The following is a 12887-nucleotide window of genomic DNA, read 5'->3' as shown; positions in this document are numbered from 1 at the left end:
ATTATATTATATTATATTATATTATATTATATTATATTATATTATATTATATTGCTTTTCTCTGTGGTTATTTCCCCACAAGTTAATTGGAAAACTAGTGCAATTATTTGAATAGTTCAGACACATATTGAATAAAAATAAGATGGTTTGGCCTTGGCCAATTTGTTTCATCTATGAGGTTCAAATTTACTTGTTATTTGGCAACAATTCCTTTTATGACATGCAAACAGTCCATATCAATGTGAATATATTTAGATCACTTCCTAGCTGAGTCACTTAACCTCAACTGCCCAGCCCTGCTTGTTCTTCTGTCTAGGAACAGATACTTAGTATTAAGTCCAAGATAGAAGATAAGGGCTTTTAAAAAAAATCTAAACTTATGATTCTAAACTCTACCACACCTTACCAGATAGTACTTATGAATTATTATGAATTTATTGTACTTTATTTTTGTGAATGGCCTTGGCCCATTTAACTAGGCTGATTCTTGGAGATGAGACACTCAGTCCACTATTAAATCTATATAGTTGAAGTTTTTCATTTTTTATTATCTTTCTGAACTTGGAATCCGTAGCCAAGCCTGGAAAAATCTAGGGTCAACTGTATTCTAGTCAAAACTGGACATTAGGAATAGGTTTAAATAATAAGCAAATAAATATCATACTTTTTAAAAAATGAAACTTTTCCCGTCATTCCCAAGAGTATCTATCACAGTGATTTGTGTATGCATAGTGGGGCCTCAATATTATTATCAAGAGGAAGTACTGGTCAGCTCACTGGGCAGAGAATTGAATTGAAGGGAAGAAAGAAGAGGGACTAGATCCTATTTAGGAAAATGTTTTCAACAATCCCAAGTAGTTCCCTTTTTTACAAAATATCCATTCTCTTCTGGTGTACCAACACAGTTGCAAATCATGAAATACAATTCCCAAAGAGCCAAAATTGCATAGTGAAGCCCCAAAGGACAAGATGTATAATGAACATTCCCTATTATTCCCTATTACCCATAATAATTTCTGAGCAGGGACTAGCACTGAGGTATCATTGAGAAAATGTATGATCAGCAAAAAAGGTGGACCAGTCATATATCAAGAGCAGGGGATGACAAGAAGGTAGCTTGAGCACTGGTACCAGTTGGAAAATGAAAGACCTAGAGCAGTGGTGGGCAACCTTTTGAGCTTGGTGTGTCAAAATTTGCCAAAAAAACGAGCATAACTCGAGTGGTGTGTCACTTCGAGAAAAAACCATAATTTCATGATATTTACATTTTAAATAACAAAATGTATAATTGTAATATATAACTGTATTTAATAAACCAAAAACTAATTATTTAACTTGCCTGTTTAGTGACAGTTGTTTTGGCCTACAAACCTCCAGCACAGAGTGTCTACACTACACTACAGCAAATGCTTCATCCCCGGCATGCGGCCCCATACTTCTCTGTATGCAGCCACGTGTCATTGAAAATGTGTCAGTGCTGACATGCATGTCATAGGTTTGCCATCAGGGACGTAGAGGAATACCTCTATATACTGGAAGATCCTCCATAGAGGGTTCATAGGATGGAAGGACCAGGAAAAGGAAGGAATAAAATAAATAGTTATTAAGCACCTACCATGTGCAAGACACTATACTAAGTATTTTACGAATATCATCTCATCTAAAACTCACAACACTGGAAGGCAGGTGCTATTTTTAAAAAATCCTTTCCTTCGGAACGAATAACAACTCTAAGAGAGAAGGTCAAGGGCTAGACAAATGGGGTTAGTGACTTGCCCAGGGCCACACAGCTAGGAAGTATCTGAATCTAGGTCTTCTGGACTCTAGGCCTGATACTTTATCCACTGTACCACCTAACTGCCCCATTTTATAGGTAAAGAAACTGGGACAGCAGAGGTTATACAGTTATTATGTGTGGCTAGATCTAACCTCAAATCCTGCCTCCAGAGCCAGCACTCTATATACTCTGATACCTACCTGCCTAGCATGCATAAAAGATGAGGAGGAGGCCTGAATGGATGGCCATCTACACACCTGGAAAGAGTAGCCACATGAGTGAAATTATAGATCCATCAAAGAACTGAGCAAGTATTGTTGCACCAAAGTAAACACATCCTCTGAGACAATTGGTAGTAGACAGACTGTCAGTAGGATTGGCTTAAGCTCAGACCACCGCCAGACCAGATGACAATATTTGTTTTACACAGAACCCATTTTTTCAGTAACCAAACAAACTGGTGTATACTAAATTACCTGCTTATGAAAGCTAGCCAACTTGTGGTATCCTGAAAACAGCACTGAATAGAGGAAGGGGAGAAGAAGGTGCAGGAGATTCATACCACTAACCAGATATGTGACCTTGGAAAATCATTTGTTGGCTTTGGGGCTCTGTTTCTTCATCTTCAAAAGCCAGGTTTTGGACTAAATGATTCCCTGATCCCTTCCTCCCATAAATTCTCAGATTCTACAAGGTTGCAGAATATAATAAATGTTCTTTGTTTTCTTTTTTAGTGATTTATTATAAATATGAGGATATTACTATTAATTTAATATTAGACCTCTAACCGCTCAAACTCGATCTGCAACAATTTAATTTAAATAAATGATTTTCAGTATGTAAGATGTCATAACTTTTTAACCATTCCCTCTAAGTCTATATCAGATTTTTTTCATCCATTCATTTCCCATTTATTCTTCCCTTTTATATATTTATAGTTTTGTGTTCTGTTCTTCTGGCTTGGATTTTTTTTAATTTGAATTATTTCATAAGAAGTTCCTTCTTCACATAGATGCAGCCAGAGGACATAGTGGATGGAATATTGGACCTGGAGTTAGGAAGACTTAGGTTCAACTCCAGCCTCAGACGTTTACTAATTGTATGACCCTGGGCATGTCACTTAATTCTGTCTGCTTCAGTTTCCTCAACTATAAAATGGGAGTCATAGATAGCACCTACCTGCAAGGGCAGTCATGAGGATAAACTGAGATTTTATTTGTAAAGCACTTACCACAGTGCCTGGCACAGTCTCCACCCCATTCCTCTTTTTAATTCTTTGTCTTCATTGGATTACAGTAGGTCTCTGTCAGTGTAAATGATGAATCTCAAAAAGTGAGCAAATATATTCAAGTTTGCATTACTCAAAGCTATAATTATGTAAAGTACGATCAACTGGAAATAGGCAGTGAATAATGAAATCACTTCCGAAAATTTGGGGGGGTTCATTTTTCACTCTAATCAAGACTTAGCTGCAGAGTATACTACAGCTTGTGTAAGTGATTTAACCATGCTTGGACATAAGGGCTGCTTTTAGATGTTTTTTTCCTTTTTATTTTTTTATTTTTTTTGCAACCACAGATAATAGGTGCTATTTAAAAAACTTCTGATTGTCTTTTTTTAAAAACACTTTGATACTATAATAGAAAAATGGAATAATAGGATAAAAGAGTATGATTATTTTATAATTTTAGTTGTGTAGTTCCAGATTTCTTCCTAAAAATAATTCCCTAATTTGTAGTTACACCAAAAATGAATGCATATGTCTGCTTTTTCATAATTATTTCCATTAATCATTCTTGTAAATTTGGTGGAGCAGGTATGGTGCCTCAGAATGGGTTTAATTTGCACCACTTGCTTAGGAAGGAATCTGAGCATTCTTCAAGTGAGCTGTAACAATTTATGGTTTTTTTTAAAAAATAAATTGTTCATAACCCCAGACTATCCATTAAAAACTAGTTATAGATTCTAAGAAGTATATATGTGTTTTATGTTTTTATCTGAAATGTTTGCCTTGAATGTTTTATTATATTGCTTTTGCTGCATAAAATATTTTATTTTCATGTAAAAAAGAACACAGCTTTTCTCTAGTAATTCCTTTTATTTATTAATTAGAAACAAAGTCACATCCCTTCCAGATGGATATCTTACTCCATTTTCTTCCATGCTTTATGTAGTCTTTTTTAAGTTTCTCTATCATCTCAATATTTTTAATCCCTCTCATATCCATTTTTGCCATTATAAAATCCTATTTTTTGAATTTCCATGTTATTAAATTCATGGTTTGATATGAGAAGCTTCTAGGAAAACAGACTATGAAATAATTGCAGACCTGAAGGCCTTCTAAATATGAAAAATATCATTTGTAAGTGACATATCTTCAAAAATAAATTCTGCCAATAGAGTATTAGAAAATATCTGAGTTTAAAGACAATCTATCTTATAAAATCTTCTGCAAAAAATATTGCTATTGATATTTGTTCATTGTCTTCTAAAAGATAATCCTATTCTTATATACTTCATCTACAAAAATAGGGATAATAATGAAATATTTTAGTACCATGTCATGAACCTGAAATTGAGACAATGAAACACAAAAAATATCTTTGAAGAGCATAGATATCAAACAAGGTAAATAGCCAGAGGTCAGTATCTAGTCTCCTCAGAATTGACTGGATGAGAGTATAAAGTATTTTGAATTTTGCAAAGGACATCTAATGGAAATCTCCCATTTTACTTATTTTTATGGGCATATATATGTATGTGTATAAATATATGTGTATATATGAATATATGTACAAGTGTACATATATTCATATATGAATGTGACTTTCTATTTAAGAAACAGAAGAAATTACTGGGGAAAGATAAATATGTACATATGTATATGGAAATATGTGTATATACACACATATTTGAGTACTGAAGGGAATATACAAGCTGGATCTAAATAAGGACCCAAATTAAAATTGTATGTGGCTATAACCCTCTAATAATGACAATAATAATAGCCCTCTGCAATTAGATTAAATTTCCCCCCCCCCAAAGATCTTCAGGCCAAATATCCTTTTCCTCAACAGAATATCTAGAAAATTATAATTAATTTTAAAAATAAAGACTTATTATTTTCCAGTTCAAAGATAAATGAATATAATCTGAATGAAGTTATTAGTATGATCTGTTTTTTGTTTCCTGACAGATCCAAAATATTCACTTCCAGGAAGATACCCTAGGCCAGGTAAAGAAGACCTTAAGGGAAAAACATATTATTTGTATTTCTGTTCTTCCTGAAAAACATGTGCTAGAGAGAAACTATAATTTCTCCCTGCTTCCCTAGAATTATTATGTTGATTCCTCAGGTAAGTAATCTGAACACTGCTGAGTAGAGGATGCACAAAGCTAACTATAGCCCCAGCCTAACAGAAAGAAGCAGCAGAAATCTTTCCTGCAGAGTCACACAGCATACAAATTTGGCCATTACTGCATGCTTGAACATCTCATGCTGTACACTGCACTTCAGAGACCACATAAAAGATCTCAACAAAAGGAAACCTGCAGCTTGTTGCCTTGATTAGATGAAATGCACTAGGTGGAAAGAGGAAAATTTATACGTGGATTTTGTTCAAATACAAAATTTTTTTTACTAAATTCTGGCAGTGAAATACAAGGAGAATGTTAGAGGAAAAAAAGGAAATCACTGAAGCACGATGTCCCAACTCTGACCTCCTGCTATAAATATATACCTATCCAAAGAACAGGAATAAGATTATACCTTTTTTGCCCCCTTCTGATATTATATATAGTGAGTGAGATTCAATGGCTACTCTGCTGGGATTTTGTAAGATAAAACAAAAATGTTGGCTTATCAAAAATTAAAAAACAAAAACAAGTTCTGGAAAGAACATTTTGAAAACCTAGTTAGGGAATATCGCATTATTCCAATGAATGGGAATCATTTTTCCATTTCATAAAATACAGTGCCATCTGTTAGAGTCATAAGGCAGTTCTCATTCCAGGGACTACACAACCTGTAAGACCAGACTACCCTGTGTTAAATGAGGGGGAAGGGTGTGGTCTTGAAGACAGGCTGGGTAAAAACAAAGATTTAGATAGTACTAGCTGAAGAGACAAAATCTGGGATCCCAGGTCTGAGGCAGCACCAAGGAGAGCTCTCAGTGGGCCTTTGTATTTCTCTCTCCACTGCCCCCATCCCCACTACAACTGGGCTCTGACCTTCATATGGATTTTTCTAGCACATACATAGGGTTTTCTAGCCATATTGAAAGAACAACGTGTGTCTTAACTAATATCATACTACATAAATAAATCAACAGGAGCTCAGACTTAGAGTCCTTAAGTTCTCCAAATCCATATTCCATTGTTTCAAGCATAAAGCTTCCAATATGTTATTCCACTTGGGCCTCCTCGCTTTAGTCTTTATTCCCATCTTGTTCACTGCTGCCACATCTTATCCAAATCCAGTACAACAAAAGATCACTTTCTCCACCCACCCTCCCCCACCCCAAGGTAACAATTTCCTATTCTGAGAAATTCATTGTACTAATATACTAATAGGAGAAAATTGTAGAAGGGCCTTGGGACTCCTCCCTCTTGTTATATGGACATGTATAATATAATAAGAACATTCAGGTCTTAAAGCCATTAGGACCAGGGTTCAAGTCCTACCTCTGATCATAGCCTGGCTGCATGATGCTAGGCAAGTCCCTTAAGCTCTCAGTGATCTGAGCAGCTAATACTATGTTTTTCTTTTATTTAATATTCTTTTTTTCCAATTACATGTAAAAACAATTTAACATGCTATTTAAAATTTTGATTTCCAAATTCTTCCCCCCCCCCATATTTTTCTTCCCCTCTCATTAAGAAAGCAATGATATAAGAGGTATACGTGAAGTCATGATCCATGTTAGTCATGCTGTGAAAGAAAGGAGACCTAAATAAAGTAAAAAGTAGTAGGCTTTGATCTACATTGAGACTCCATCAGTTCTTTCTCTGGAAATGGGTAGCATTTTGCATCTTAAGTCCTTCAGAATCACAATACTACATGGTTTAAAGAAAGTGCGCGTTTACGTTATAGAAAGAGTTTCCTTACTCTGGACTTCTTTCTACCAGTGAAATCATAGGTCTAGTCCCTATTTCTTTACACTTCTATACAAGAATTTGCAGTTCTATTGATGTGGATATCCCTGCCACTTCTATAGCCCACAACCCCTAAATAAGCCAGAAAAGGGTCTTCAAGAGATGAAATAGATAAAAATGTATCACCAGTGCTCAATCTGGTGATGTTTCTTCAGATTTAGCCAAGCTAAGATGGACAACAGGCATACAGTTTGTCACTAAGCCTATACGAAAAGTTCTTCCAGGTTGGAAGGACTTTCCATGGCTTACACTCAACTGACATAGCACAAAAGAGCTCATGGTGACCTCTTTGTCACAATGAGGTCCTAGAATAGCATTTTAGTTATTTAGTCTTTTTATTTTCATTGTAATCGCTTGTATATATAAAACAAAATAATAAAAATAAGTAAAACCATGCTGATAGCATTGGTATAAAGTTTCTCAGGGTAAAATATATTTCTATTTTATATTTGATAACATTAATCATAATAGACACATTTATGTTATAGTATATTATATATTGTGCATTATTATAATATGTATGTTATAATATAATAATATAATGTTTATATTAAATTATATGTTGTATATTCTATAACATATTAATATAATTACATTATATAGAATGATACATATTTTATGTATTTACTATATATGTGTATATACGCCACACTGTATTATATACACATACTGTACATATCATGCCACACTGACTCTTTAACATATGTATCATTTATATGTGTATACTTACACACAATAGGAGAAGGGGAGGAAGAAAGACAGACAGAGACAGAGACAGACAGACAGAGGGACAGAGAAACAGATAGACAGAGGGAAAGACAGAGAGAGAGAGACAGAGAGACAGAGAGGACTGGATTGAGAGTTGAGAAAACCAGGGCTGAGGTCCCACTTCAGACACATACTATCTGTGTGACTCCAGGTAAGTCACTTAATATCTCCGTTTCCTGTCAATTCTCTGAAACTATAATTTGCACAAGAATTGTCATTCTGTATTAGTAGAGGGTTTCCCTCACCTTGGGTTCCCTGGGCTAATGAAATCACAGATCTAGACCCTGAAAAAAGTTAGATCAGTAATGCTTATCCAGATGTAAAGCTAGGCTTTTTGATGACCATCAGGCTAAACACTAAAATAAAATCGAGTCATTTTACAAAGTGCTTCCTATATGCCAGGCATTGTGCTAAACACTGAGTTACAAAAAAATTAAAAAGGCAAAAACCTAGCCCCTGTCTTCAAATATCTCACGTTCTAATGAGAAAAAGCGACTTGCAAACATCCATGTGCGTACATGAGATACAGAATGTAAATGGAAGGTAATCTTGGATCTTTAATCATATGGTACTGACCATGGGGGTCTCCCAGTTTGAGGTTTGCCATGTGTGGAGCATTGCTTCCTCATTTCCACACAGGCTAAATATTCCTGTGATGAGAAGATTCATTTAATATAATACTCTGAACTTCAAGCTTTAGAAGGGATAAGCAAAAGTCTTGGCCAGTAGTCAAACACCAGAAGATGACTTAATGGCTACCATGCATTCTGGAGGTCCATTTCTTCTTTTTTTTTTTAAACCCTTACTTTCCATCTTAGAATCCCAAGGCAGAAGAGTGGTAAGGGCTAGGAAATGAGGGTTAAGTGATTTGTCCAGGGTCACACAGCTAAGAAGTGTCCGAGACCAGATTTGAACCCAGGACCTCAGGTTTCCAGACCTGGCTCTCAATCCACTGAATCACCCAGCTCTTACTACCTCCCATCCCACCTAGGGATCTATTTCAAATGATATCAGGTAAAGTCTCCATAGAAAATATCAGGAGCCTGGGACAAATCACATCAAACAGGTTCTCTACTCTTTCCCCTCAGCATTTTTACATAAGTATAATCAAGATTTCAAAAAGCATCAGAGGCCTCTCTAAGGGAGAAGACCCAAAAGGACAACACAAAGCCACAGTGAGGGGAGGAAATCAGAAGACAAAAAGGTGAGAAGGAACCATCCTACCTGAACCATCTTAGTGATAATGAAAAAGAAATTGACAGGTTGAATGAATGGGAAGCTCAGGAGTTTGTTTTTGTTTTGAGATCAAGAAAGAAAGCCCACAACTTTCTCCCTGACCCCTGGTGCCCACCAGGGTTCCCTGGCTTGAGTAGTGGTCTAGAAGGAACAAAATGAAGATTCCCTCCCATCTGCACTGAGGGCAATGAAACATGTACCATTCTGGATGCTTGGGTGAATATAGATTTGAATATGGGACCAATATAACTCATGACTTCTGAATGTTATTTATAATACTGGTATATAACATATTGTGACATTTAACAAACTTAAAAGAATTTAAGGAAACTATTCCATATATAGGCTTCTAAAAAGAAAGGCAGAATGAGGCAAGGAAAAAAATATTGGGCTGGGTTCCATAAGACCTGAATTTAAAACTTTATCCTATTACTAAGTAATTACAAGACCATGGGCAAATCATTTCAATTTTCTCGGCCTGTTTCCTCATCTGTCAAATGGGAGAATCAGAATAAATTATTTATTTCCAACCCTAAGATTTTTGCTACAAAAATAACAATACAGGCTTCCTCTGATAGACGAATTCTTGTCTCATGAAGGGCCCATATATACAAATGGATATTCCTCTTCCTGCCCCTATTTCTCCATTTCATTTCTGATGGAGAAAGGACTACAAATGAAGACAGAACTACAGGATCCAGAGCTACTCCTGAGAGAGCCAGTATCCTGGGAAGCCCAACTCGGACTTTCTCTATTAGTTCTTATCCTGGAGAGCCCCTCTTCTCATTCTGCTCTTGACTAATGACTAAACAGATTTAATGGGAGAAGTCACTACAAAAATGTTTAACCCCTCTACCCCCTTCCTTAAAAAACAAAGAAAGCTCCTTCCAAACATCCTCTCACTTAAATTCCAACCCCCAAACCTTGTCGGGAGCTATCAGAGCTCTCTTATAACCCTTATTTCTTCAGAGAACCTGTGTGTCAGAATATTTTTTTCCTACCAATTTATGTTCTTTACCTCTTTCAAAACTGACCTCATACCTCTTACCAGAAGCCTTGTCACCTAAAATAGAAATTAGTGCTGGACAGAAGGGGTCCTTTTATAAACTAATACAGCTCTTATAATATCAGCTATTGCAATCTCTTCCTCTTTTCCCTCCAATGCAATGCCACAGCACTCACATAATCAATCTATACTGTTCATTGGCATGTCTGATATGTTGCTTTGTAATTGTATTTCAGTCATTTTTTAAGATGGATTCCATCTCCTCAGCAAGAATAAGAGTGCCTTAAAGAGTGAGACCATTTCTTCTTTTTCTCTTGCATCCTTCCACAATAATAGACGCAGTATAATACATATTAATAAATATGTAGTAAACATTTAAATAAATTAATAAATACATTTATGTTACATTTTAATAAATACATTATTCTACACAGAACAGACACGCAATAAATGATACTGTTAAACAACTACTTGCCTTTTGTGTTTGTTTTTGTTTTCTTTCCAGTGAAAGAAGGGAGCTATCCTTGGTGACTCACTGACTTTTCATGGCCTTGGAGATCCTAGGTAAACCCCATTTTGTATTTCATAAATGGGGGTACTGTGAATATGAGCAAAAAAGAAAATGAAAGGCCAACAGGCATTAATCAAGTAGCTACTTTGTGCCTAGCACTGTGCCTGGTACTGGAGAGACAAACCGATGCAAAACCAAAAAATTAACAGACCTGCTCTCAAGAAGCTCATGATCTAATGGAGGAGAGAATATACAAACAAGTATGTACAAATAATATATACAGGATAAACCGGAGATGATTGCATTGGGAAGGCACTAGAATTAAAGGAGACCAGAAAAGCCTTCTGGTACAAAGTCAAATTTTAGCTGGGCCTTGAAAGAAATTAGGGAAGCCAGAGTGTAGAGATGAGGAGGTGCAGTGTTCCAAGTATGGGGGGTAGCCAATGAGAAGGCTAGGAGATAGGAGGTGGCATGTCTTGCGCAATTAACAGCAGATGATCAGATTTTACATTTAGAATCTTTGCTAAATACAAAATAGAGCTGGATGGCTATACTTTGACAATATATCAGAAGGAGCTACATGACTTGAAATATTTTCTGTCTTTCCAAAATACAGGGGTTAAGAAGTAGGAGACAGGAGGGTGGCTCAGTCTTTTGAGAGGCAGGCCTAGAGATGGGAAGTCCTGGGTTGAAATCTGGCCTCAGATATATCCTATCTGCTCATTTTTGAATGGCAATATCTGAAATACAGTTGATTTCCTAAGTCAGCTAGTGGAGTCAGATTAAAATCCCCAGCCACTTGGGCAGCAAAAGTCAGTCAGTGCTAGACTGACAAGCAGGGGGTAGGGGGGATAGGGGGGTGGGGGGAGAAGCGATGGTCATTAAGGACCTTCTTCATTCATGCTGTGATATCTCTTTCACTCCATCTGGGATGCGTCATCCATATGGAATAATATACTTCTCTGGCTCCCTACAGAAGCAGTGCAAATTCCTGCTTCATGGTTAATGGAACAGTAGTGCCAATTAAATAAAAAGTGCCCAAACTGTCATGGTGTGATAGAGAAAGTACTGATCATAGAGTCAGAAAAACCTCAGGTCCAAAATCAAGCCTTGATACTCAAAAATTGTCTTTAAACTTTAGAACTTTAAAAAGTCATTTAATCTCTCTTAGACTCACCATTCCCTGTTGCTTGTTGTTCAGTACCACCATCGTGCCTCTATTTATCTCTTCTCAGAAGTCCAATAATCTATTTCCTCTTGCTATTACCTAATCATGTGCCATCCAATAGTAGCATCTTTTTTCTTGTCTTAGTCTTTCTTTTTTTCTTTTAACCCCAACTAGGCTATAAACTTTCTTAAAGGCAGGGACCATGTTTTAGTACTTCCCTTGTTTAGCACTGTTTTGGGTATAGTAAGTAGGAATTCAATAAATACTTGTAGAACTGCAGAGTGAAATGCACTAGCAATGAGAGAGGAAGGCATATTGGGGAAGCATTCTCCATAATGGGGAGGGTAGACAGATCCAAATGGTAATTCCAATACTGCTTCTAGGAGTCAATGATCCATTTCAAAGAAACTACCCATGGATCAACTTCAGGCTAAGCTCCTCTAAAGGGATGGAGAATATGCATGCAGATATAACTGAACTTTACTCAGTAGGCTTATCACATTGATTTGGAGCTGGAAGGGATCTCTACAGGGAAGCAAAACTAGCTGCCTTACAAGGATGAGCACAAAGCCCACTTTTACTGTGTTATCACTTCAAAGGAATGCAAGATGTTTTCCTTGCCACACAATTCTCTGTAACCATGGCAGCACTGTCACATGACAGGGGCCACAACACATCTGCCGGGCAGCCACACCTCTAACCAGAGACCAGGAAGGAGAGTGCAAAATTGTCATCAAAAATATTCATGCACGTTCCCATTATAGTAGCTTAATCTATGGATGTGACAGAATCAATCTACAAATGGCATTTACGAGAGATTATTTAAAATATGTTAAAATTTAGGACAGTAACTTTTTGCTCTAATAATAATAATGATAAATTCACATTTACATAGTATTTCTGTGTGCTCTGCCCTGTGCTAAATGCTGATCTCATTTGACCCTAACAACAACCATGGAATGTAGGTACTATTATTATCCTCATTTTACAGTTGAAGAAACTGAGACAGAGGACAAGTAACTTGCCCAGTGTCACACAGCTAGTAAGAGTGAATTTGAACTTGTCTTTCTGATTCAAGGCCCAGGGATCTAGTCATTGTACCACCTGCCTCTAGAAAGAAAACTATTTTCTGAACAGAATAGAAGTATATCAGTCGTCAGAAGGAAGCTCACATTTTTTTCTATCTTGCTGTCAATTTTTAATTTTTATTTAATTTATTAATATCTAAGAGTTAAAAGTTTTAAAACTACACAGAGACTTTATGAGG

At 36.3% G+C, this 12887-nt stretch overlaps 1 protein-coding gene across 1 annotated transcript in view; it reads right to left on the bottom strand.

Moving 5' to 3' along the window:
* Positions 1 to 1925: 1925 nt before the first annotated feature.
* The window catches only part of GFOD1 (glucose-fructose oxidoreductase domain containing 1), a 50477-nt gene continuing 39515 nt past the window's right edge, over positions 1926 to 12887 (bottom strand). The window contains exon 3 of the mRNA XM_044667694.1: positions 1926 to 3080. The gene's annotated coding sequence lies outside the window, so the exon portion shown is untranslated. The remainder of the gene's footprint in view (positions 3081 to 12887) is intronic.

This window comes from Gracilinanus agilis, chromosome 1 (assembly GCF_016433145.1).
Source record: "Gracilinanus agilis isolate LMUSP501 chromosome 1, AgileGrace, whole genome shotgun sequence".
Lineage (NCBI taxonomy): Eukaryota > Metazoa > Chordata > Mammalia > Didelphimorphia > Didelphidae > Gracilinanus > Gracilinanus agilis.
This window is presented reverse-complemented; position numbering and strand designations above follow the sequence as displayed.